The sequence below is a fragment of the Heterodontus francisci genome, chromosome 30 (genome assembly GCF_036365525.1).
Source record: "Heterodontus francisci isolate sHetFra1 chromosome 30, sHetFra1.hap1, whole genome shotgun sequence".
Lineage (NCBI taxonomy): Eukaryota > Metazoa > Chordata > Chondrichthyes > Heterodontiformes > Heterodontidae > Heterodontus > Heterodontus francisci.
This window is the reverse complement of record NC_090400.1, coordinates 32,492,089-32,514,914: the sequence shown is the minus strand read 5'-3', so window position 1 is coordinate 32,514,914 and position 22,826 is coordinate 32,492,089. Positions and strand designations below refer to the sequence as shown.

General features: G+C 44.4%; 1 long non-coding RNA gene across 1 annotated transcript in view; it reads right to left on the bottom strand.

Annotated features, from left to right (window-relative positions):
* Positions 1-776: 776 nt before the first annotated feature.
* Positions 777-22,826, bottom strand: part of LOC137346659 (uncharacterized) — a 51,048-nt gene continuing 28,998 nt past the window's right edge. Inside the window, exons 2-3 of the long non-coding RNA XR_010968744.1 lie at positions 4,663-5,046; positions 777-3,652 (exon numbers count right to left, since the gene is read on the bottom strand). This is a non-coding gene — a long non-coding RNA (uncharacterized lncRNA). The remainder of the gene's footprint in view (positions 3,653-4,662; positions 5,047-22,826) is intronic.

The window sequence follows — 22,826 nt, the reverse complement described above, 5'->3', positions numbered from 1 at the left end:
AATGACTGAAGACACTAAAAGAACCATGATTCAATAGGAAGACTTGCATTTATATAGCACCATTGACGACCTCAGGACATCCCAAAGCACTTTACAGCCAACTAAATACTTTTGTAATGTAGTTACTGTTGTAATGTTGGAATCATTTGACAACTTTACTGAATCAACACCAACTAGGCATGGCCTGCACATGGAGAATCGAGGGCCTGTGGATTCTGTCAAAGAAGCATTCCCTGAGCTCAAGAGGAATTATGTTGTTTCCATCATTATGAGCTTGTCCACAGCAGAGTTTGAAATCTAATCCCATCTTAGTGTTTTAAATCATTGCAGCAACTTCCTCAGCAGACTTATTAGTCAAAGCAACTAAAAAGCTGTGAAAACAGGAACAGTTGAAATCTATTCAGATACATTAATATTAAACCTTATTTAAGTTATAACCTTTCTGAACACTATAAAAAAAGCAATTTTACTTTGTTTCATATTTTCAGCTATTTTTGCGGTGTGTCAATGATTCCTCACAGATCAGAGAACTATGTATGCTGTGTCAATTTTTAAAAAAAGATAAACTTTGTAATTTTACCACAGTTGATTTAGTTTAGAAAGTTCCAAAGATTGTGTGAAATAACTATAAAATAAAAAAATTATTTCTTTCCATACACAGCATTCACTAAAAAAGTTCAAAAAACTTCACGGCCACAGTTTTAATAAAGATATTTATATTACATTTACTTTTTTAGTGTTCAAAAACTTTATTCCTTTGGTAACAGTACACTAAATTCTGTGAGTATACACATAGTAGCAACAGCATTGTAGTTTCTAACTTCTTACATGGCAAAGCTTGGCAGATTATACCATGCTCATTAATTGAGCTACCCTATACTCCCCCAGTACTGCATTGAATTGTCACCCTAGATTATACCCTCAGGTCACTGGACTGAGACCATAACCCACACCTTCTGACTCAGATGCTGAGAGTGTTATGAACTGAGCCAAAGTTGACACAAGTAGGTTTTGTGTTACATTATAACTACATGCTACAAAATGCCACCCACCAGTGCAGTTTCACCCTTACTAGTGTAAATTTAATGCACTACATGCGACCTAAAAGTAGCAACATGCACGGTAAAGCTCCTCTCTGACCACATGGGGGAACCTGCACGCTATGTACCTATGTCAATGTGACTTCACTGTTGTAGAAGAAATGCGCAGGAGTGCATGGGTTTGCGCGTGGCTGGGGGTTTAAAGTCAGGGAAATTGACAGCGCGTTGGGAAGTTGGGTCCAACCCGCCAACTTCCACATTTAACTGCAGTGCGTTAGGCTGCGTGCGAGCAACCTCCTCAGGAGAGGGGGATTGTCAATTTCATTATGTAAATCACTAAATTACTGCAATATTAACATGGCTTTTGCAATTTAACTGTTGGTCCACAGGTTTCCTGGACTTCCTGCAACTCGCCAGTGAAAGCCAGGGGAGAGTGCAGTGGAAATTGAGGGGGCTGAAGACACGGCAGGGAAATGTGCCAATAAGTACTGACACCTTACATCTTCCTTTTTGCCTGCTTGTGTGAAAGGCTTTGTTCACATTGCTTATGCTGAGAGGTTACTTTACACACTTTGGAGGTTACTTTGACAACCTTGGAGATTTGTATGTCTGATTTCCACTTTGGAACTGTGATTTATCAGATCAGCATGGGTGTCACTTACACTGTTTTACTTTGGACCTCAGATGAGGGCCAAGATAACTAGCAGCAACAGCAGCAGGAGCACCAGCAGGAGCTGGGGCAGCAACAGTCTGCTCCTCACAGACCTGCAGCTCCAAGGGAGGGAGAAGATTAGCAGAAAAGTACAGCTTGCAGGAGGCCATACCCGCAACACAAGTGTACAGGTCGAGGAAAAGTTTCCTCGACGTGTCAGAACACTGGTGTCTCAGGGGGCTCAGGGCCTCATGACGGGTGGTGGCAGACTTCTGCAGCCGCCTAATTCAAGACTTGCTGCCAAGTGGACCCGGTCGCCACACTTTACCAGTGCCTGTCTAAGATACCACTGCGTTCAACTTCTCTGCCGCCGGACCTTCCAGGGCTGTGCAAGAGATATTTGCAGTATCTCACAGTTGGTGGCACACCAACCCATAAAACAGGTGACTGATGGCTCGTTTTCCAGGGCAGGCAATTAAAAGCATATGGCCACAAACTTTGGTTGTATAGTGCCCATATTTTCAGTGCTACAGATGCTGTTCCGGATTCAAAACGTGCACATTTCTGGTGCGGGCTGTATGTAGTTTGGGCAGCTTGTTGACGGCAGCACTGGGAGCAGGCACCACAATTATGCAGAGTAGGCAGATCGTGACGTCAGTCAGCGAGCAATGCTGATTTGACGCCATTTTTGACCTGAATGCTACAGCAACGCCCTCTCTTAATCTCACACAGCTGAACATGTGTTCAGCAGCAGGAAGGGCTCACCCTTACCAATTTATGGGAGGTGCTGACAGACTAGTAATCCAGAGCCCAGGCTAATGCTCTGGGGACATGGGTTCGAATCCCACCACAGCAGATGGTGAAATTTGAATTCAATTAATAAATCTGGAATTAAAAGCTAGTCTAATGGTGACCATGAAACCATTGCCAGTTGTTGTAAAAACCCATTGTGAATCCAGACCCACAGCAACGTGGTTGACTCTTAAATGTCCTCTGAAATGGCCTAGCAAGCCACTCAGTTCAAGGGCAATTAGGGATGGGCAATAAATGCGACGCCCACATCCCACAAACGAATTAAAAAAAAATTATGTCAGCTTTGCCACCAATGATGCCAGTCGCACAGGTTTGTGGCTCCAGTTGGCTGTGGCAATTGAGACACCACTGATCACCTAGGAGTAGTCATCAATCGCAAGGGCCTCCACTATTTAAACGTGCAGCAGGTGTGCAACCACAAAAGCATGTTTATGCAGGTGTGTGCAAGATTCCCAAGAAGTTACCGTGATGCCTTCATCCTGCACAGTCCACCATTCCTGATCTCTTCGTGTCTCGAAGCTGACTTATCATCTGGCTGCTTGGAGACAGGGGCTACCCAATTAAAACGAGGCTGCGATATCCACGAGCAACCCAACCGATGAGGCCCAGAAGTGATGCAATGAAAGTCTTTTGACAGCCAGATGTGTCATTGAGCAAGGCACTAAAACGCTGAAGATGGACAGGTCTGAAGGCGCCCTTCAATATGCACCAACCAGGCTGTCCAGGATGGTGGTGGTTTGCACAGCAGTGAGGTTTGGACCTGCAGGAGGAACAAGATGCAGAGGACAGAGCTTGTTCAGGGAATTCCGAGGAGGAGAAGGAGGCGGAACATGACGCGGCTATAGCATCAGCAGAGGTGTACAATGCTGCTCGGGATACCTGGGATCCCCAAGATGCCCTCATTATTGCAAGGTTCACTTATGTTCCACCAGTCCACCCATCTGAAAGCCACATGCAAAAGCCATTTTTCATCCCACCTCCTCCTGCCCTGCACTCCCCCACAATGACACATAAAAAACAGTCCAGCAAACAAACAAGCATCCCTTTCAGAGCCTCCATTGCTTGGCTTCAATTGATGTCTTATCATTCTTCATATCAGAAAAGTCCACTTGCCAGGCAGCAATCAAAAGCGGGCAACACGGGAAAGCTGTGGAAAGAAATAATATTTATGTGGTTCAAAAATAAAACTGAAACTTAACATTCTAACATTGTGGAACACACCCAAGTGCAAACCCTTGCGCAACTACAAATCTTTCCTTTTCCTCTTCCTAGCACTCCTTTATGGTTTCAGCAGAGGTAGAGGCAGGCTGCTCAGATCCTTGCCCTGACTGTTAAGATGTTCTTGGCCAACATCCTCTGGATTTGGAGCCTGTGAGGACCCCACCAAAGACTCAGTCCTCAGGACATGAGGCAGAATATGGGTACTGACTGAGGGGGAGAAGGCAACGGGTGAGAAGTGGAAGAGCTTTGAGCCCTTCTTCCATGTTCCCTATCACCATCATCCCTCTCATGACCCACTCGCACTTCCCTGTTCGCAATGAGCTGGAGACACTTGGAGTTTCCTATTTGTCATTGGGGAGACCAAACACTGATTGGGTGACCATTTTGCAGAACACCTCCGCTCAGTCCGCAAGCATAACCCCGAGCTTTCGGTTGCTTGTCATTTCAATTTACCACCCTGCTCCCATGCCCACATTTCTGTCCTTGGTCTGCTGCAGTGTTCCAGTGAACATCAATGCAAGCTCCAAGAGCAGCACATCATTTTCCAATTAGGCACTCTACAGCCTTCCAGACTCAATATTGAGTTCAATAATTTCAGAGCATGACTGGCCTTTTTTAAATTATATTATATTTTATTTTATCATTTTTAACCATGTGCCTGCCTTAAACTTGGTTTTTCGTGTTTGAGCTGTTCATTATTCTGCCACTTACACTCTCTCTGGACTAACGCTTTGTCTTTCACAACACCATTAACATTCCTTTTGCCTTTGTCCCATGAGATCTTTGCCATTTAATCTCTTCTGCCCTCTGCCCTATCACACAGCTACCCTTTTGTTCTCTTCTGCCCTCCCCACCAACAACACCCACCCCCCGCTTCAGTAGCTTAAAATCTATTACATTTCTAATCTTTGCCAGTTCTGATGAAAGGTCACAGACCTGAAACATTAACTCCGTTTCTCTCTTCAGAGGTGCTGCCAGACTTGCTGAGTATTTCCAGCATTTTCTGTTTTTATATCTCCTATTTGTCGATGGCCCCGATGTTCAGCATCTGCATCCAGTTGAGCAGAGCTTGGGGCGGCCTGCGGCCTCGGACGCAGACTTTCCACTGCTGTTCCTGTCTGTACCATCTTTCTCACTTGTGACATGTGAGTCAACAGGTGAAAACCCAACTGTCTGTCTTACTGGTCCCACCAAAATTTGAGTATCTGAGCTGCTGAAAGTTCTGCATGAATTCTGTGATGATGCACCCTCGGAGAGAGTGACCTCCTCTGAGGAATTGTTCTGCCCTCCTGGACCACCTCCTGCAGGATGCTTGAAGCTCTGTGGAGATTAAAGAAATGAATTAGAACTCTCAAGGTAAGAATGTTTTAAGTGATCATTATCCACATGATCATATTTCACTTGCTGCTGACATCAAGTCAACATGAGTGAGTGTTGTATGCCATGTGGCTGTCTGATATTTAATTCTGTCAGCAGGTGCCTGGGAGGCCCCCATCGCTCCATCTCTGAGGGCTAAGTACACAGAGACTCCGCTGATGTCCAGCCCTCTTCCTCTGTAATTGTCAATATCGAGACGGCTGGAGGGCCAGCTCCAGTTCTCTGCCTCTCCTTAATGTTCTGTGCTTTCTTCCCCTGCAAGGAGGGAAAGAAGAGACCTTTGAGTGAGAGTAATGAAATGTGTTAAACAGATGGATGGAGACCATTTGCTGAGGGTGATTATGAGGGACAGGCATGACATTGCATAAAGATGAGGGTGAGTGTCAATGGTGGATGGACAGATGAGAATGTGAGGAAGTGTACAGACAGAGAGGGATGGGTGTACCTGCAAGGAAAGTTAGTGTGAGGCGTGATGTGCTGGAATAAGCTTGAGGAGGCAAAATGAGGGGGCTGGCATGATAAGCACATCAGGATGTAGGTGAATGTACCACTGTACTCCTCTTTCCTACCCTGCTTAGGTCATTAAATTGCTTTTGGCATTGAATCCACAAGCATGGCACCACGCTCCTGCTGCTGACCTCATGGGCAACCTCCAGTCACGTCTTCTTGGTTTCACCAGCAGGCTTCTTCCTCCCGTAAGTAGGGAACAGGATTTCCCTGTGGAACCTTACAGTCCCCAGCATCACATCAGGGAGGCGTCACTAAAACGAGGCACTGTCTTTGAGTGTGTGCACTCCATTCTGTCAATTCATTCTGTTTTGCTACCAACAATAGAATCCATCAAATTTCGTGTTTGGAGCGACCCTTTAAATACTGGAGTTGAAATTGACTCATGTGAGTCATTATTATGCCTGCTCAACCTAATTGGTCAGGAAACCTCAGAAATAATATGGCAATGCAGTGGCCCCCCTGTTCCCAGCCCATCGGGAACCTAAAATCCAGCTCATTGACTTATACAGTCACAAATATATATTTGGAAAAATAAAATTATTCAGAAAATGTTTTGGTTTAAATTTTTATTTTTCTCATCATGGTCCTTTCCTCATCTCTACCCGACAGGTGTCATCCTTCCCAAATCTCTTCCACTGGTGGCATGGTGAGACTGAGTCTAGGATCACTGTCACATGAATTGTTGTTGGAGTGTAAGAGTCAAGTGAGGCTCTCCTCATCAAAACTGTATAGTCAGAGGAAATTAGGCAAAATATTCCATATGATGCCAACCGGTATTGGAAACTATCCAATGAACCAGTAGATACTGGGCGCTGGTATTCAAGGGTCATCTGGGGTGAACTGGAGCTTAAAATGTAGGCAAATAGATTCCTGCCCAGCAGACTGGCTGACTAAAAGTAAATAAGTAGGAGGAAACTACAACCAAAACTTTAAAAGCAGTCGCTAGAAAAAAATTAAAGGGCTGCAGCCTCTGGCATTGCATATCTAGTGGATACATGGATATGTCATTATTGTAAATGGGTAACGGAGGGGAAGTGTTGGCAAAATAGCTCATGGTCCATTACAGGCCGCTGCACATTCGGAGGGAGAAAATAATATCATCACATAATCAGCTCTTTATCACCTATTCCAAGCCAGAACCTGTCCATCTACACATAACAATATTAATCTCAGATGTGATGCACAGGCACTGTAACAGTTCCTAGATGGTTAAATTTTTGCAAAACATAATTTGAAGACTTTAATTAATTTGTCATCAACAAAATTGAGTTAAGTTGCTAAAAACAATTATGGTCACTACCGGATTCATGCAGTGTGCCCTGAGGGACAGAACTGAATGAGAAAACACACAAATAAAAGCTATGTACAATAAACAAAGCCAGTATTATTGTGCCCTAGAATTCCCCACCTTGAATAATCTATTAGGCGCAGCATGATATCTATTTGTCTTCAACTGCTGAATTATGAAGGAATGGAAATGAGTAAAGCTTCTGATGGAATGGCTCTGTATAATAATAAGCTACTGTCTGTAAATTGCTGCGTGCACAAATTTTTTCCTTGACTTCAGGAGATTAATTCTCATTTCATTAGCAGAACTCTCAATAGCTGCTCTTTTACAGCCTAGTTATTTTAAATTGGTACTTGGCTGAACTCTGAAAACTGTGTGAGGTTAAGGTCAGCTCTGATTTCATTTAGTTATGACAGTGATTATCTTTGTTAGTTAAAGGAATCCAGTAAAAATTCATAGAGTCATAGAATTTACAGTATAGAAGAAGGCCATTCAGCCCATCATGTCCGCACCAGCTGACAATTAGCCATCCAGATTAAATCTCACTTCCCAGCCTTGTAGGCTATGGCACTTCAAGTGCATATCAGAGTACTTTTTAAATATTATGAGGGTTTCTGCTTCTACCACCCTTTCAGCCAGTGAGTTCCAGATCACCACCACCTCTGGGTGAAAACCTTTCCTCGTGAATCTCCTCTAAACTGCCTGTTATGTTTATGCCGTTTTGCTGGATATTTATCTATCTATCTGATTTATCTCAGAGCAATGCAGATATCATACTTGTATTAAATCACCAACTAGTTTATTTACAGCACATAAAACTATAAAAGTTCTTACGCGATTTCAGTACAAATCTCGGCAGAGCAGCCAATGTGTTTTCTGTACAAGATTCAAGCTGTGTATGTTTTAGTTTCACTTTTGATTCTTCAGCCTCACCCATAAGCTTAAGCAATCACAGTGAACACAGATAAGTGGACAGAACAATATAATCAAACCCAGATCAATCAAACACTACATTTTTCCCCTTTTGATGAAAGATATTATTTTTGAATTAAAGTATTCTAAACCACAAACATATATACATCAAGTTATTTCGTAGTGTTCAACTTGTCTGTTTTCTCTAAGTACAGAAATAGCCTTTGAGATAGGAAAATCTCTTAGGTCTTTGTTTAGATTTACGAATTTGAGGTTGTGGATCTGCTTGATCAGCTTGATGAGGCAGATTATTAATATCACTCATAGGAAAAAGAAGTGTATCCTCATAACCACTATCCTCAAATTATCCTGGCCTGCTCCGTATCAAATGCCTTTCACACTAATTCTATCCCAGTTAATATTAGAGTTGTTGAAACTCTAATTACTGCCCTATCGTTTTTGCACTTCTCAGAGATTTGCCTACGTATTTGCTTTCTACCTCCCTCTGACTGTTTGAGAATCTATAGTACACTCCCAGTAGTGTGATTGCCCATTTTTTGTTCTTCAGTTCAACCCATATGGCCTCATATGATGATTCTTATACTATATCATTCCTCCTCACAGCTATAATTTTTTCTTTAATCAATATTGCGACCCCGCCCCCCTTCCTTTTTTATTCCCCCTCCATCTCGTCTTCCACAGGATTAAGGACCCCGTCACCGGAAGTCCCACTCTTGCAGAGCTGCCAGCCAATCAGAGGCCGGCAGCTGCAGTGCCACCACAGAGGCGGTAGCTGCTGCTGCAGGTGCACCTACCGGAGGCTGAAGAGCGTCGCTGAATCCAGGCCTCAGATAGGTCAGGGTAGGAGGGATGTCGCAGGGTGGGGGTCGTGGGGGTGTGGGGAGGGAGGTCGGCAGTAAGGGCGGGTGGGGGGATGGCCCTCAGCAGGCCCCCACTCCCCCCCTTCCCGATGCTGGATCCCTTGTTCAGGTACTAAGAGCCTTTTAACAAGGGACCCCTAACACTGCCACCCCTGGAGCCTGGAAGCAGCCTGCATAGTTTTTCGTGTTGTGCATCCCGTGCGGTGACAGGACTGCCCGCCGCATAACTAATTGCGGTGGCAGCGGGAAGAGGCCCTTAATTAGGGGTTAATTGCCCAGTTAAGGGGCTCAATTGGTGGCGGGGTGGGAAGGCCATTCACAGGTCCTCCTGTCCCTGACTAAATTTCGGCAGAGGCAGGATGGAGGCGGGAACCCCCCCACCGGCCACCAAACCAACCGTGGGGGAGAGCATAAAGTTCCTCCCATTGTGTTTACTGATGTCGGCAGAGTTCTGAAATAATTCCAGTGGCTAGCACACAATTCCATTACTGCACAGATTAGATTGTGTATTACTCATATAATGGCTCATAGCTGGGGCATAAAGCGTGTACTGTGCCTCTAAGAGCATCTTGGAGGTGCTATTACAGCTTCGCGAACAAACAAAATGTTTTACACCTCAGCAGCTGACATACAATGTGCCACCTCCAACAGGCTTACAACTGGTGCACAGTCATAACCTCTTTGCAGAAAAGATACCAAACAGAAACCTGGCCTCATTTTAAAAATGTTTTCCAACATTCCTTCCTTTCTCTCTTGAAGCTGTTGGGCTTGCATTTTATCTCCAACATCAAGACCTAAAGTTTCCCCTGGCAAAGCACGTATTGGTAACTGGGCTCCAAGGACAAATTTTGATAGATGCTGTCAGCAGGCAAAACCCTCATTCTGGACGCTGATGATGAAAAGCTAGGTCATTGATACATGATTTTTCATGTATAGTTCCACAGTTCTGAATGGCACAGCCAAGATCAGTGAATTCAACAAATGTTCAACCTAAAATGTTGGGAATGGTAGCATAATTGTTATGTTATGGGACTAGTAATCTGGAGACATGAGAGCAAATCCTGCCACAGCAGCTGGGAAGTTTAAATTCAATTCATTAAATATAAAAAAGCTATCAGTAACGGTGATCATGAAACCACCAGATTATTGTAAAAACCCATATGGTTTACTAATGTACTCTAGGTAAGGAAGCCTGGGCTGGGATTTTACTGGCCCCAAGGTAATGGACGGGAAGGTGGATGGACCAATAAAATGCCAGGGAGCCGCATCGGAATAGCTCCCCACTGCAGTCATACAGTGGCGGACTGAGTGCTGGAACGGCTGCCCGCCGAACAGAATATTGAAATAATTAACAGTCCAATTACGGCTAATTTTCCGGGCCCACTGGCAGTTTACCAGCGGTGGACCGCGGTTCCCCCCCACCCAATGGCATGGAGGTGGCCTCCCAGCTGCTACCTGCGCGGGAATGGGGGGGGGGGGGCGTAGGGTGGCAGGCTCTATCGAACAAGGAGGAGGCCACAGGCAGGGAAGGCAGCTCTCGTGGCCCCAGTGATTTCCCCAGAGGGGTTTGCTGTCCAACACTGGGCCCCATGTTTTAAAAAAACCATTTTTTACTTACCAGCTGTAGGCCTGAGGACTCCGGTGTGCCTCAGCAGCGACCACCTCTCCCAGTGGCACTACTGAGATGTCTGAGCTGCCAGCCCTCTGAACGGGCCAGTAGCCGTCCTTAATTGGCTGCCCCCCCATCACCACCAACACTGCCCTGGCTGCCAGCTCTTGATTGCCATCTCTTGGCAATATCAAGGGGCAAGTCCCACCTCTCACCCGAGCATACTGACCACTCAAAACAAAACCTGTGTCGGGCCATCCACCATTCTGATAAGACTCCGCCCTGCTGTTCTGATGTGGCCTATATGTGACTCCAGACCCACAGTAATGTGGTTGATTCTTAACTGCCCTCTAAAATAACCTAGCAAACCAGTCAGTTGTCAAGAAGGTGTCTCACCACCATCTTCTCAAAGGATGGTTCAATAAATGTTGGCTTTGCCAATGATGACCACATCCCATGAATGAATAAAACAAAGTTCATCCAATACCTTACCTATGCAGCCATTCTTCATGTGTGAGATAAGTAACCAGTATGTTATTTGATCTCATGGAGTACCACAGCTGTGCTTAATTCTGTCTTCACCTGATCTTCATACATGTGCGTACTCAATATTAAGCAGGAGTGGAATTCCTGGATGATTTTTTTCTTTTACATAAATTTGGAGGTGTTAAGGTCAAATTGATGTCACAGCTGAGATTCTTTAATTCGACACAGACCATTGCATCTAAAACGTCCTTAGTCCATATGTCTCAATCCCCATCAAGTAGCATGTTTTTCACTGAGTTATGGTGGAAGGAGGGCTATTGATTTGTTTGCCATATTCCAAATGGGCGGCACAGTGGCGCAGTGGTTAGCACCGCAGCCTCACAGCTCCAGGGACCCGGGTTCGATTCCGGGTACTGCCTGTGTGGAGTTTGCAAGTTCTCCCTGTGTCTGCGTGGGTTTTCTCCGGGTGCTCCGGTTTCCTCCCACAAGCCAAAAGACTTGCAGGTTGCTAGGTAAATTGGCCATTATAAATTGTCACTAGTATAGGTAGGTGGTAGGGAAATATAGGGACAGGTGGGGATGTTTGGTAGGAATATGGGATTAGTGTAGGATTAGTATAAATGGGTGGTTGATGTTCGGCACAGACTCGGTGGGCCGAAGGGCCTATTTCAGTGCTGTATCTCTAATCTAATCTAATCTAAATGTTGCTCCTCGAATCCAGCAACAAGTTTTAATCGCTGGTGTAAGTGACAGAACAACTTGTAAGAAACGTGTGCAAGTTACGTTCATTTAATAATGTTTATTTGAATCTGTAAAGCATGTTTTTTGTTTTTGCAGATTAAAATACCAGTCTGAGCCACAGTACAAGTAGGCAATGTGGGTACCTGCAGAAATGTAATTTTGTGATCGCAGATGGACTGTGGTTAGCTCATTGTAGGTACAGATCCAAATTTTGCACCATTTACATTTATTTTAATACAATTTAGCAGATGTTAAGCACGGGATTAACCTAGTGACATCAATCTCCTGATTATGGACTTATGGTAGAAACCTTGCCTCCAGCTTTCACAGGGGAGGTGGGTGGGGGTATAATCTACTCACGTGGTGTCTCCTGAACTGATCAGGGCTGAGACCTAACAACATATGATTGAAATTATGGCCATTTGTTATCTTGCCTCAGTTGGTACCACTCTTGTCTCATACTGGCAGGTACTGGCAGGTTCAAGCTCTATTTTACTTTCACATCTGGCCTTGGAAGATGGGCGGAGTCCAAAGATCACACTCCAGTGCACTGTCAGACGGATCCATATTTCCTGCTGCTGGTCTTGCTCCCAATCAAAATGTCAATAGTAAATGATGACATACCAGAAAACCTGAAACATTGAATGGTTTCTTTCAATAGAATCAAAAAGAGAGGAGAGAAAGAGAGTCTAATTTAACTGGGCATGCTGGGAATAAAAGAGCAGCAGGGAGAAATAGACAAGAGAAAAAGAAATAGGATTAAAAAAAAGGGCAGGATGGCAATGATTGGCAGGCTCATGATGTGGCAGAGTTGACTAAGTAGTGATGAGAGAACAGAGATACTCAAGGCTCAAGGGATATTTAGTAATCTATGGCGCTCACCTGAAACAGGTGCTTGACTCTTTACATATGAACATAGGAATTAGGAGTAGGCCACTCGGCCCTTCGAGCCTGCTCCACCATTCAACAACATGGTTGATCTGATTGTCACCTCAATTCTACATTCCTGCCTACCCCTGATAACTTTTTACCCCCTTGCTATCAAGAATCTATCTACCTCTGCCTTAAAAATATTTAAAGACTCTGCTTCCACCACCATTTGAGGAAGAGAGTGCTAAAGACTCACGACCCTCTGAGAGAAAAACATTTCTCCTCATCTCTGTCTTAAATGGGCGATCTCTTATTTTTAAACAGTGACCTCTAGTTCTAGATTGTCCCACAAAGGGAAACATCCTCTCCACATCCACCCTGTCAAGACCCCTCAAGATCTTATATGTTTCAATCAAGTCACCTCTTACTCTTCTAAACTCCAGCGGATACAAGCCTAGCCTGTCCAACCTTTCCTCATAAGACAGCTTGCCCATCCCAGGTATTAGTCTAGTAAACAAATATGCAAATTAGGGGTCCCATGTCATTCATAGGACCCCGAATCTGAAATTCAGAAATAGGTGAGTGGAGATTGTGCTGTGCACAATCCTTTCAGTTGTACCAGGTGTTGAGCCGCCTAATCAATGGTGCTTAAAGGGCCTGCTGGAGGCTGCTCAAAAAAACCTGAGGATATTTCTGCTTTTATTACTGTGGGCCCAGGAGAAGCAGGAATGTTCATCCTAGACCCACAAAAATACTCGGGCCCATTCAAGGCCCTCTCAGCGATTGCCTCCCCCTCCTCAAGACCCAACATGCTGGCTAGCTCAGCCTTGGCCCAGTTATTTTACCCCCCCGTTCCCACCTCCTCCTGCCTCACCTACCACTGATCTGCAGCATGGGTACATGTTTAATGCTCGCAGTTCACTGGTGACACTCAAAGCCAACATGCTGGCAAAGACCACTGCACGAAGGCAGTGCTCTGCCACCTTTATGCCCATTTTGGGTGCATTAATTTCTTCCCCTTGTATTTATTCCCTCTATATCCCTTGTATAAAATTTAGAAAGCAACTCCCTTAGCTGGTAAGGTATTGTCTTGTGTAAAGCTAAGCCCTAAGGACCAGAAGGCTGATTTTAAAAATGTGAGGCAGTCTTGCTCATCAGCTGCACTATCCAGAAATTGTGGGTACCCTTTCCCAGACATTTTATCCATTCATTTTACTGGGTAGAAAATCATAAGCAGTGCACAAATCCCCGTGAGGGGCAAACAAAGCTCTGAGCTGGTAACACACAAGCTAATCCTGCTCAGTTAACCAATCTCTGTCTCCATCTACCATCAACAAGATGCACTGCATTCACTCAGCCAGGCTCTTTCAAAAACACCTTCAAAATCCACAACTATCATTTAGAAGAACAAGAGTAGCAGGCGCGTGGGAACACCACCAGCTGCAAGTTTCCCTCCAAGTCACACACCATCCTGACTTGGAACTATATCGATGTCCTTTCAGTGTTACTAACAAAATCCTGGAACTCCCTCCCTAACAGCACTGTGGCTGTACCTACACCACATGGACTGCAGTGGTTCAAGAAGGCAGCTCACCACCACCTTCTCAAGAGGAACTAGGGACAGGTAATAAATCACATTCTATGAATGAATAAAAGAAATCTCAACTGATCCTGGCACTACAGCCAACCTAACACCAACCAACTAAAATCAGCTCCTGACTGCTGCACCAGCTGGAAGGTGTGCATTTGCTGATGTCTGAGGATAGGATCAGTTTTAGCTCTGACACTGCCTACAGCTGAATCACCTTCTAACACGATGCGAACATTTACTCATGAATAAAAGGTAATTGGATTGGGTACTGACCTTGCAAATGTGGAACCGCATCTCAGAAAGAGAGAAGGGAAAAATAGAGTTAGCAGAAGGGTAGAGAGGGTCCTCTAATGTATTTTTTTTCTGGTGGCTCACATCAACTTTAGAAATAATGTTTGAAATCGCTTAACAGCTGAGATGAAGGGGCATGCACTGACTAATTATTTACTTCTACAAATTGAGTTGCTTACTTTTAGCAGGAAGGCGCATTTAAAAAGGCTGACATTTTAAATCAAAATGATTGAGTCTCATTCTTAAACAAGTGACAGCTGCTAGGACTGATGTTTCTCTGTGGCAGTTCATATCAACTGATGAGTGCTGAGTGAGAACTCTGGCAAAATTATACAATTTCTATGTTTATTAGACAGCAGGTATTCAATTCAATGTTTTTCTTTTCCTTTTGATAAAATATCACATGCTGTCTCTCGTAGAACAATCTGAGATGCAGCAGGTTGTTTAGCTCTACGTCAATTTGATCTGCTTGATGTGCATGAAGCCGTCAGCACTGAGGTTGAATAATGAACTAGTGACAGTTATAGAGTTCATAAATGGCTGCACATCGACTCAGAGTTCCAGCGCCCTACCTCTAATCCAGAATAAGATGTCTTAAAAAGTACAGCAGGAGCTGAAGACGTCAACCTGTTAAAATGATTACTTTCTGTCACTATCCATTATGAAGACTGTAGTATAAGGATGTAAAGGGTTAATACCAAAGACAGTGAGAGATGTGGTTCCACTGTACAAGTGATGATGTAGCATTCACATGAGATAGGCTTGAGAAGAAGAAGATATAGCAGCACAACGGATACTAGCTTAGGTGGCTTGCGGAGAGTGTGTATAAAAACTGTAAATAATAAAGAGTTATTCGTTGACCTTTACTGGAGTCTAAGACTTTCTCTAGAATTGCCTACAACGCTACTAATACAAATACAACTAAACCCAACAAAGACATTCATTGTTTTTTGTTGTTGTTGCAGACTGTATCTCATGCTGCAGGCCTCTGTCTTCCTCCTTTGTTTCTGGGTCTATGCTTGGTATCAACCCAAGAACAAATGGCGACAGTCAACTGTATAAGCATATCAATTGTGTGAAACTGAAACTGGCTCATCTCCTGCCCAATGGTAAAAGTCTTAAATAAAACAGAAAATGCTGGAAATACTCAGCAGGTCAGGCAGCAACCCATGGAAAGTTCAATGTTTCAGGTACATGACCTTCCATCAAAAGTCTTAATATCTTCTAGAAAGTATCTTCAGATAATAATGTGATATTTCATGACCTTCATTCTTTAATATATCTCATATTCTTCCCAATCTGTCTAAATCTCCCAGGCAGCATATCATCTCCTTGCTAAGCCTTGTTTTGATACCTCCCCAACAGTGCCAGCCAATGGCGGGAATTGACGATGTGAAAAATCATGGGCAAAATCCACATAGTGTCACTGTAACATCAGTGTTTATATCTCTTTAGTTTCTAGCTAAATGTCTGCGAAATCTAATTGCAGGGCAGCTACAGACACATGTCCCCGGGGCAAACCAAATGCACTGGACATTATAATCCATTACAACCCTGAGTCTTTTACAAACGGCATGGTTGCATATTACTGTATACATTTTATTTACATATCCTTGGTATTATTTTTAATCTTCATTGTAAACTGAAATTAAATACAAGCCCTTTGTTTCTAAAATATGGGCTGGATTTTCATGCTGGAAGTGGAAAACACAAGTGGGGACCGTTTCCGGGTCCTGAACCCGCCTCCCGGGGGAAAACAGAAATGAATCCTGAGTTTCATGGGGCGATATCTTTTTTGATACGGAGACATGCTTGGCAGCCAGTTAGAGTCCGCGGGGCCAGAACAGAAGTGCAGGCCCGATTTAAACTCACCACGGCAACCATTTCTGTGGCTGCTGTTTGAGTGGTGAAAGTGCACCGTGAAGAATCACAGTGAATTTCGGGCTCGATTTCTCGTTTCAATGATGTATCAAGAGAGCCAGAGGCCTGGAACCCAAGGCAGGGCAGCCCCTCATTCTTCGGACTCTGACCTCAAGTTCATACTGAAGGCCATGAGGGAGAGGAGGGAGGTCCACTTTCCGGAGGGTAGCAGGAGGAACCACCCACACAGACCAAACAGGCCTGGGTAGAAATCACTGCCACGGTCAGCTGCAGAAACGTCCTGAGAAGGAGCTGGATCCAGTGCATGAAAAGGTTCAATGACCTCATACGTTCTGGCAAGGTGAGTGCTACACCCAACCTTGAGGAGGCCTCTGGGTATTCACCCTCTGTTAAACACACCATCTGAGGGTGAATGCTGCTCCTGAACAAAGGACGTGTGTGTGCCCAGGGCACTTACTGACCCTTCAGAATGGCTCAGAGCCAGAATGCTGCTGAAGACCTGCCGGCACTGAAACATGCAGCTTCCAGTGAAATTGAGCAGCTGGCATTGGCCATAGAAGACAACAGTGCCCTAACTCACCCTCATTTGTCCTTGCAGGAGAAACCGGCACATAATGCCCGAGAGAGGACCCTGCCAGCTGGAGGGGTACACTTCCTGCAGATAATCACGGCATTGAGCGCATGAGCTCCTCCGTGGAGAGAATAGCCAATCTCATGGAGAGAAATCTGCTGCGGCACTTGGAGTGGATACAGGAACTGCGCACTGAAATCCACAGGATGTGTGCCACACTGTGTAGCCTGGACCAATCAATGGCGCTGGTGACCCAGAGCTATTTGGAGTGGATGCAAGTTGTGCCACAGCTGGTGCACCCCTCCAATCATCCGGAGCGCTGGCCAAGGGCTGATCTTGTCACCAAGGATGATGAGGGTGTCACCCCTCATGGGGCACCTTCATCATCCTCGGCCTCCTTGGCTTCTCTGACAGTGGGAGCCTCTGTGCAGCACGGCCAAGTGACAGAGGCTGCCCCTGCAATGATGCAGGTGCCTCAGCCTCTGTAGATGCCCCACGGGCATCTCCATGACGAGGACAACTAACACATACATCTCAGCCGCAAGCTGAGGCAAGTGAGGAGGCTGCCTCCACCTCCTCCGAAGCCACAAAGTGAGCACTGCATAGAAGGGGATCATCACGGAGGCCACCACATAGAGTGGAGCACTGAGTGGGTCACTGGGGTATCTTTTTGCTGTAACTGTGCACTGTTTTTCTTTTTGAATGCTATGTAAATAAGGACACTTGAAGGCACACATGTGAGACTCCTTTTATTGATGGTGTGACAAGAAAAGAGGTACGTGGTGCTGAAGGAGAGCAAGCGTTCCTCAGCAATCATGGCAAAATCTCTGGGCAGATGTGCTTTATCCATTGATGATAAGAGTTCAGATGGTCCAGGCTGCATCTTCAATGAAGGTGTTAGCACAGGCACCTCAGAGTGATTTCCATACCATGCCCTTCATCCTGGGTCAGAGGGCCTTGGTTGAAATGTGCCTAAATCAAATGATCTCTGACATTCATGGCATCCTGACGAGAACCTCGTGCCCCATGCTGTGCACAGCCAACTCCCTATGCATCTGGAGCAGCTTGGTGTTCTGCATCCTCCCCAGAGAACTCTTCTTCCTCCTCCTGTTACTCCTCTTCCTTCGATGAGCTGTCGCCTTCCAAGGCCTCACCATCCTCAAGGTCCACATCTCTCTGGAGGGCCATGTTATGGAGAGCGCAGCAGACCACCACAATGAGTGAGACCCCTGCAGCAATGTATTGCAGGGTGCCATCCAGCATGTGCAGGCACAGGAAATGCATCTTGAAAAGCCCGATAGCCTGCTCAATGGTTGTCCCGATGAACAGATGGCTTTGGTTGTAGCATCTCTTTGCCTCCATCTGGGGCTCTTATTGAGGGTGAGTAGCCATCTCTTCAAGGGATATCCCTTGTCCCCCAGGATCCATCCACGTAGTTTGGGGGATTCAGTAACGAGCTGCTGCAGCCTGGATTGCCGGAGGATGAAGGAAGCATGGCAAGTGCCAGGAAAGCACATGGAGGAAACTCTTGTGGTAACAGATCAGCTGAATGTTGAAGGAGTGGAAGCCCTTCCTGTTGATGGATCTCACTGGCCGGTTGCTGGGTGCCTTGATGGCCACACAGGTGCAATGGATGGTGCCCTGCACCTGGGGGAATTCAGTGATGGCGGCGAAACCCACTGCCCTCTGTGCCTGCGAGGCCATGTTTGTCGGGAACTGAAAGTACTGTCCAGCCCCGGCACATAGGACATTAGTAACCTGTGAAATGCAGTGGTGTGTGTTGTATTATTGGTTCTCGACACAAACGTACCAAATACTATGAGAATGATTGGTAAGTTAAATGAAAGGTTCTTTATAACAGAATTACACGAGAGCTCTTCAATGCACGTGCTACCTGCTGACTAACACTGCTCCAACTATCGTATCACATTAGCTTGCATCACTTCCTGTGACGATATATACTAAACTATTTACATAATCAGTAGTATGTCAACTAGTATTCAAGAGGTTAAAGCAATATCAGAACATTCCCCTTTCCTTAAATGGAAATTTACATAAGTTATATGCAATGTACGTAATGAAATAGGATAATTGTGAACAGTATTTACACAGGTATAGACTCACAATAATTATTCAAGTGTCTCTGAAATGTACAGGTCATCTGCTGACTCAACCTGATCTGGTAACAGGGAAACTTTGCTGAGATCTGGAACTGGCAATTCTTTTCTCTTGACCTGTAAGTTCAGAGTTTTTTTACGTCATCTTCCTTAATTCCACGCTCAGAACTTGAATGTGAGTGTATTCTTGATGCTATAAGAGTATTAGGTATGATGCTGTTGGATAACTCTCTCAACTGACATCTATTCCTTCTCAACGTCACTCCATTTGGGGTGGTTACCTCATATGACAGTGGCTTGTTACAGGTCTTTGACACTTCCGCAGGGAATCATCTCTTACGGGTGGATCACTCCAAGCCTGCATGTTTGTCATGTGTGATTTTCATTTTCTCTTGTCTTACAAATAATTTATCTTGAACTGACAACGGTCTGACCAGATGATGACTCAGAACAGTTGTCCTGACTTGCCTTCTGAACATGATCTCTGCTGGGGATGGTAATCCTGTACCTAGTGGCATTTCTCATAGGTGCAACATTGCTATGTGAATGACTTAATTGGTCTCCTTCAAGATTAGTGACTTTACTGTCACACCATCCTGTCTGCTAGTCCATTTGACGTTGGATTGTGTGGAGATGACGTAATGAGATTTACAGCCCACTTTGTGTACATGTCTTGTAATGGCTTACCGGTGTAACTGTGGACCATTATTCGACACTATCGCCTCCGGGGAACCAAAAAGACTGAAAACTGCACTCATCGTATTTGCTACCAATGCATTTTATGTATTCCTCAATTGGCAAATGATAGGAAATTTGGAGAAGTAGTTGTTAATAAGTAAAATGTCGTCAGTAAAAAGTCATAGTAAATAAGTCAGCAGCTACTCATGGTGGAGTGGCTCTCTCTGCTTGTTCTATGTTGTTATTGATCCTTGGCCAATAAACTGTCTCACGTGCAAGTCGTCTTGATCTTTCAATGCCTATGTGATCTTGATGTAATTGGGTAAGGATATTTTGACGAAACGCTTTTTGTATCAATACTAGTCTGCCTTTGAAAATGACACCACTTGATATCCCCGATTCATCACGACATGAACAAAAGAAGTTCTGTTGGAACTTCTTGCATTGTATCTGGACATCCACGAATGATGAGCTGCCATAATGCCCTTAGAACAAGATCTTTGGAAGTCTCTTCATGAAGCTCTTCGCATTTTTTCTGTCCAAATCGCATTAGTTCAGTATTGTACACATCTTCTAGTTTCACATCTACTTCGTCCACTTGGACATCCAACGGTATATCTTTTGTCTTCTTGGTGTTGGGTAGCCTGCTCAATGTGTCAGATGTAACCATGAGGTTTCCAGGTTTATATTGAACCTCACAATCATACCCCTGTATCTTGGTTAATAGTCTTTGGAGTCGCAGTGAAGCACTGGTGAGTGTTTTTTGCCAAACCATTGCCAATGGCTTGGGATCAGTCTCAACAACAAAGCATTTTACATAGCTACGTATGGAATCTGGTGATACCAAACACTAATGCCAATGTTTCTTGTTCTACTTTTGAATAGTTCACCTGAGTGAGTGACAAACTTTTAGAACCGAACACAATTGGTCTACCTTCCTGTAACAGACAAGCTCCAAGACCCTTTTGAGAAGCATCCACTTCAAGTGTGGCTTTTTTCCTTGGGTCATCATATTGCAAATATGCTTCAGAAGAAAGTAACTTTTAACAATTCAAATGCACGCTGATAATCTTCATGCCACAAGAATAGCGTATTTTTCTTGAGAAGTTCATGCAGTGATGATACTTTTTCAGAGAAGTTTGAGATATATGGAGCTAAAAAGTTAAATCTGTAAATCTTCCTTGTCTTGAGGAGTGGGCATTGATTATACATCGTCAACTTTACTGGGATCTGGTCCTATCCCAATGTTAGTCTAGATTAAACTGAAGGAATTAATATGGCTCACAATGATCGCACATTTTTTGCTATTAAACACGAGACCTTCTTTTCTAGCTCTCTCCATTAGAATGTGAAGATTCTTGTCATGCTCTTCCTTGGTACTTCCCATGCCCACTATGTCATCTGCAATGCAAACACAGCCAGGAACACTCTCAGTAATGCGAGCCATATGCTGTTGGAACAGGTCTTGACTCACTGACAGACCGAATGATAACCATAGAAAGCAATACCTTCCAAATGAAGGTGAAGGGTCACGACCTGAAACGTTAACTCTGTTGCTCTATCTACAGATGCTGCCAGACCTGCTGAGTATTTACAGCATTTCTTGTTTGTGTTTCAGATTTCCAGCATCTGCAGTATTTTGCTTTTATTAACCTTCCAAATGATGTTTGTTAGTTCCTGTGACTCTTTGGAAAGGTGGATCGACCAGTATCCATGTTTTGCGTCCAATTTTGGGAAGAATTTGGCTCTAGCAAACCTTGGTTTGAGCTCTCCTAAAGTAGGAATTTTGTGAGGACATCTTTTGAGTGCACAATTCAATCTTCTGGGATCTAAGCATACTTTAATGGTACCATCTTTCTTAATTACAGTGGTTATAGAGTTACAGCATTGGTGTGGTAAAATGTTGGTGCTTGCCCCAGTATTTATCTTCAGTCGTAGTCAGTGCTTGACACTTTTGTTAGGACATGTAATTTCAATTGCGATGAAGGCTTCCACTTGTGTGATTGCACCACTGTGCTGTGTGACTGTCACTGTGTAGAAAGCTTGTTCACTTTCAGTGCTTTCTTTGCCTACCTCATGGACATGTCTGTGCTTAAACTGGCACTTGAGGAGCACTTTTTTGTTCTTGCCACTAGGTGGCATCTTTATTTTAATTGAGCTGTGGCTTCTGACCACTTCTTCACTGCCAGATTTTCTACATAGTCTTCCGAGTGTCCCTTTAGACCATACACCTTGCAGGTATCTCTGAATGCAGGACAGTTATGTGGCTGATGCATTCGACCACACTTGCCGCATGCCTTGCCCTTGGCCATCTCACCTATGGTTGTTGCTGTTCCGAGCGCTTGTATATATTGCCTGCTTGCAGCTATGGCTTTGTATTTTCTGCCATCTTTGAAGAAACTGTCAATGACATTTTCCTTACGAAGCAGATCCTTTTGGAACACCTCGATTGGAGTTATTGCGATTACCAGCTCCGTTATCTTCTCAGAGTGTGCTGCATCTGAGAAATCACAATCTTTGCCTTTTTCTCTCGACATCTACTGACAAACTGGTCATTGGTTTTGTTGGGCAGTTGCCTGTAGGCCATCAGTTCAAGTCAATAGATCCTAAAGTTAACCATGACTTTTAACCATGTTTTCCAGAGTTGTCCAGAGTTAGATGGGTCTTTCTGGTCTGCTTCTGACAGTCCAGAAGTGTTGATGCGATGGAGACCTTCATTGCCAATCGCTATCTTTATTTTAATTGCTTGCTTGTTGAGTTCTGTGACTGCAGGATCTAAAAAGCATAACTCCATACGCAGTCTATATAATTGGAATTCATGAAGGACATCCGGAACCTTCCAATTCATCGCTGGGTATTTTGTGGTTATGGTGTCAAAACATTTTGCTCACAGGAATTCCTTTGCCAGAGCTTTCCCCTTAAATTATTTTCTTTTTAATGGCTTTCCTTCAAGGAAAATGCAATGCAAGTTTAATGTGCCTGCAGCACTGGACCTCTGCCATTTCCTGAGCTCTGTGGCTGCAGCATGGGCTTTCATAGAAACATAGAAAACAGGAGCAGGAGTAGGCCATTTGGCCCTTCGAGCCTGCACCGCCATTCAATACAATCATGGCTGATCGTCCAAACTCAGTAACCTGTTCTCGCTTTCTCCCTGTATCCCTTGATTCCTTTAGCCCTAAGAACTACATCTAACTCTTTCTTGAATATATTTAATGATTTGGCCTCAACTGATTTCTGTGGTAGAGAATTCCACAGGTTCACCACTCTCTGGGTGAAGAAATCCCTCCTCATCTCAGT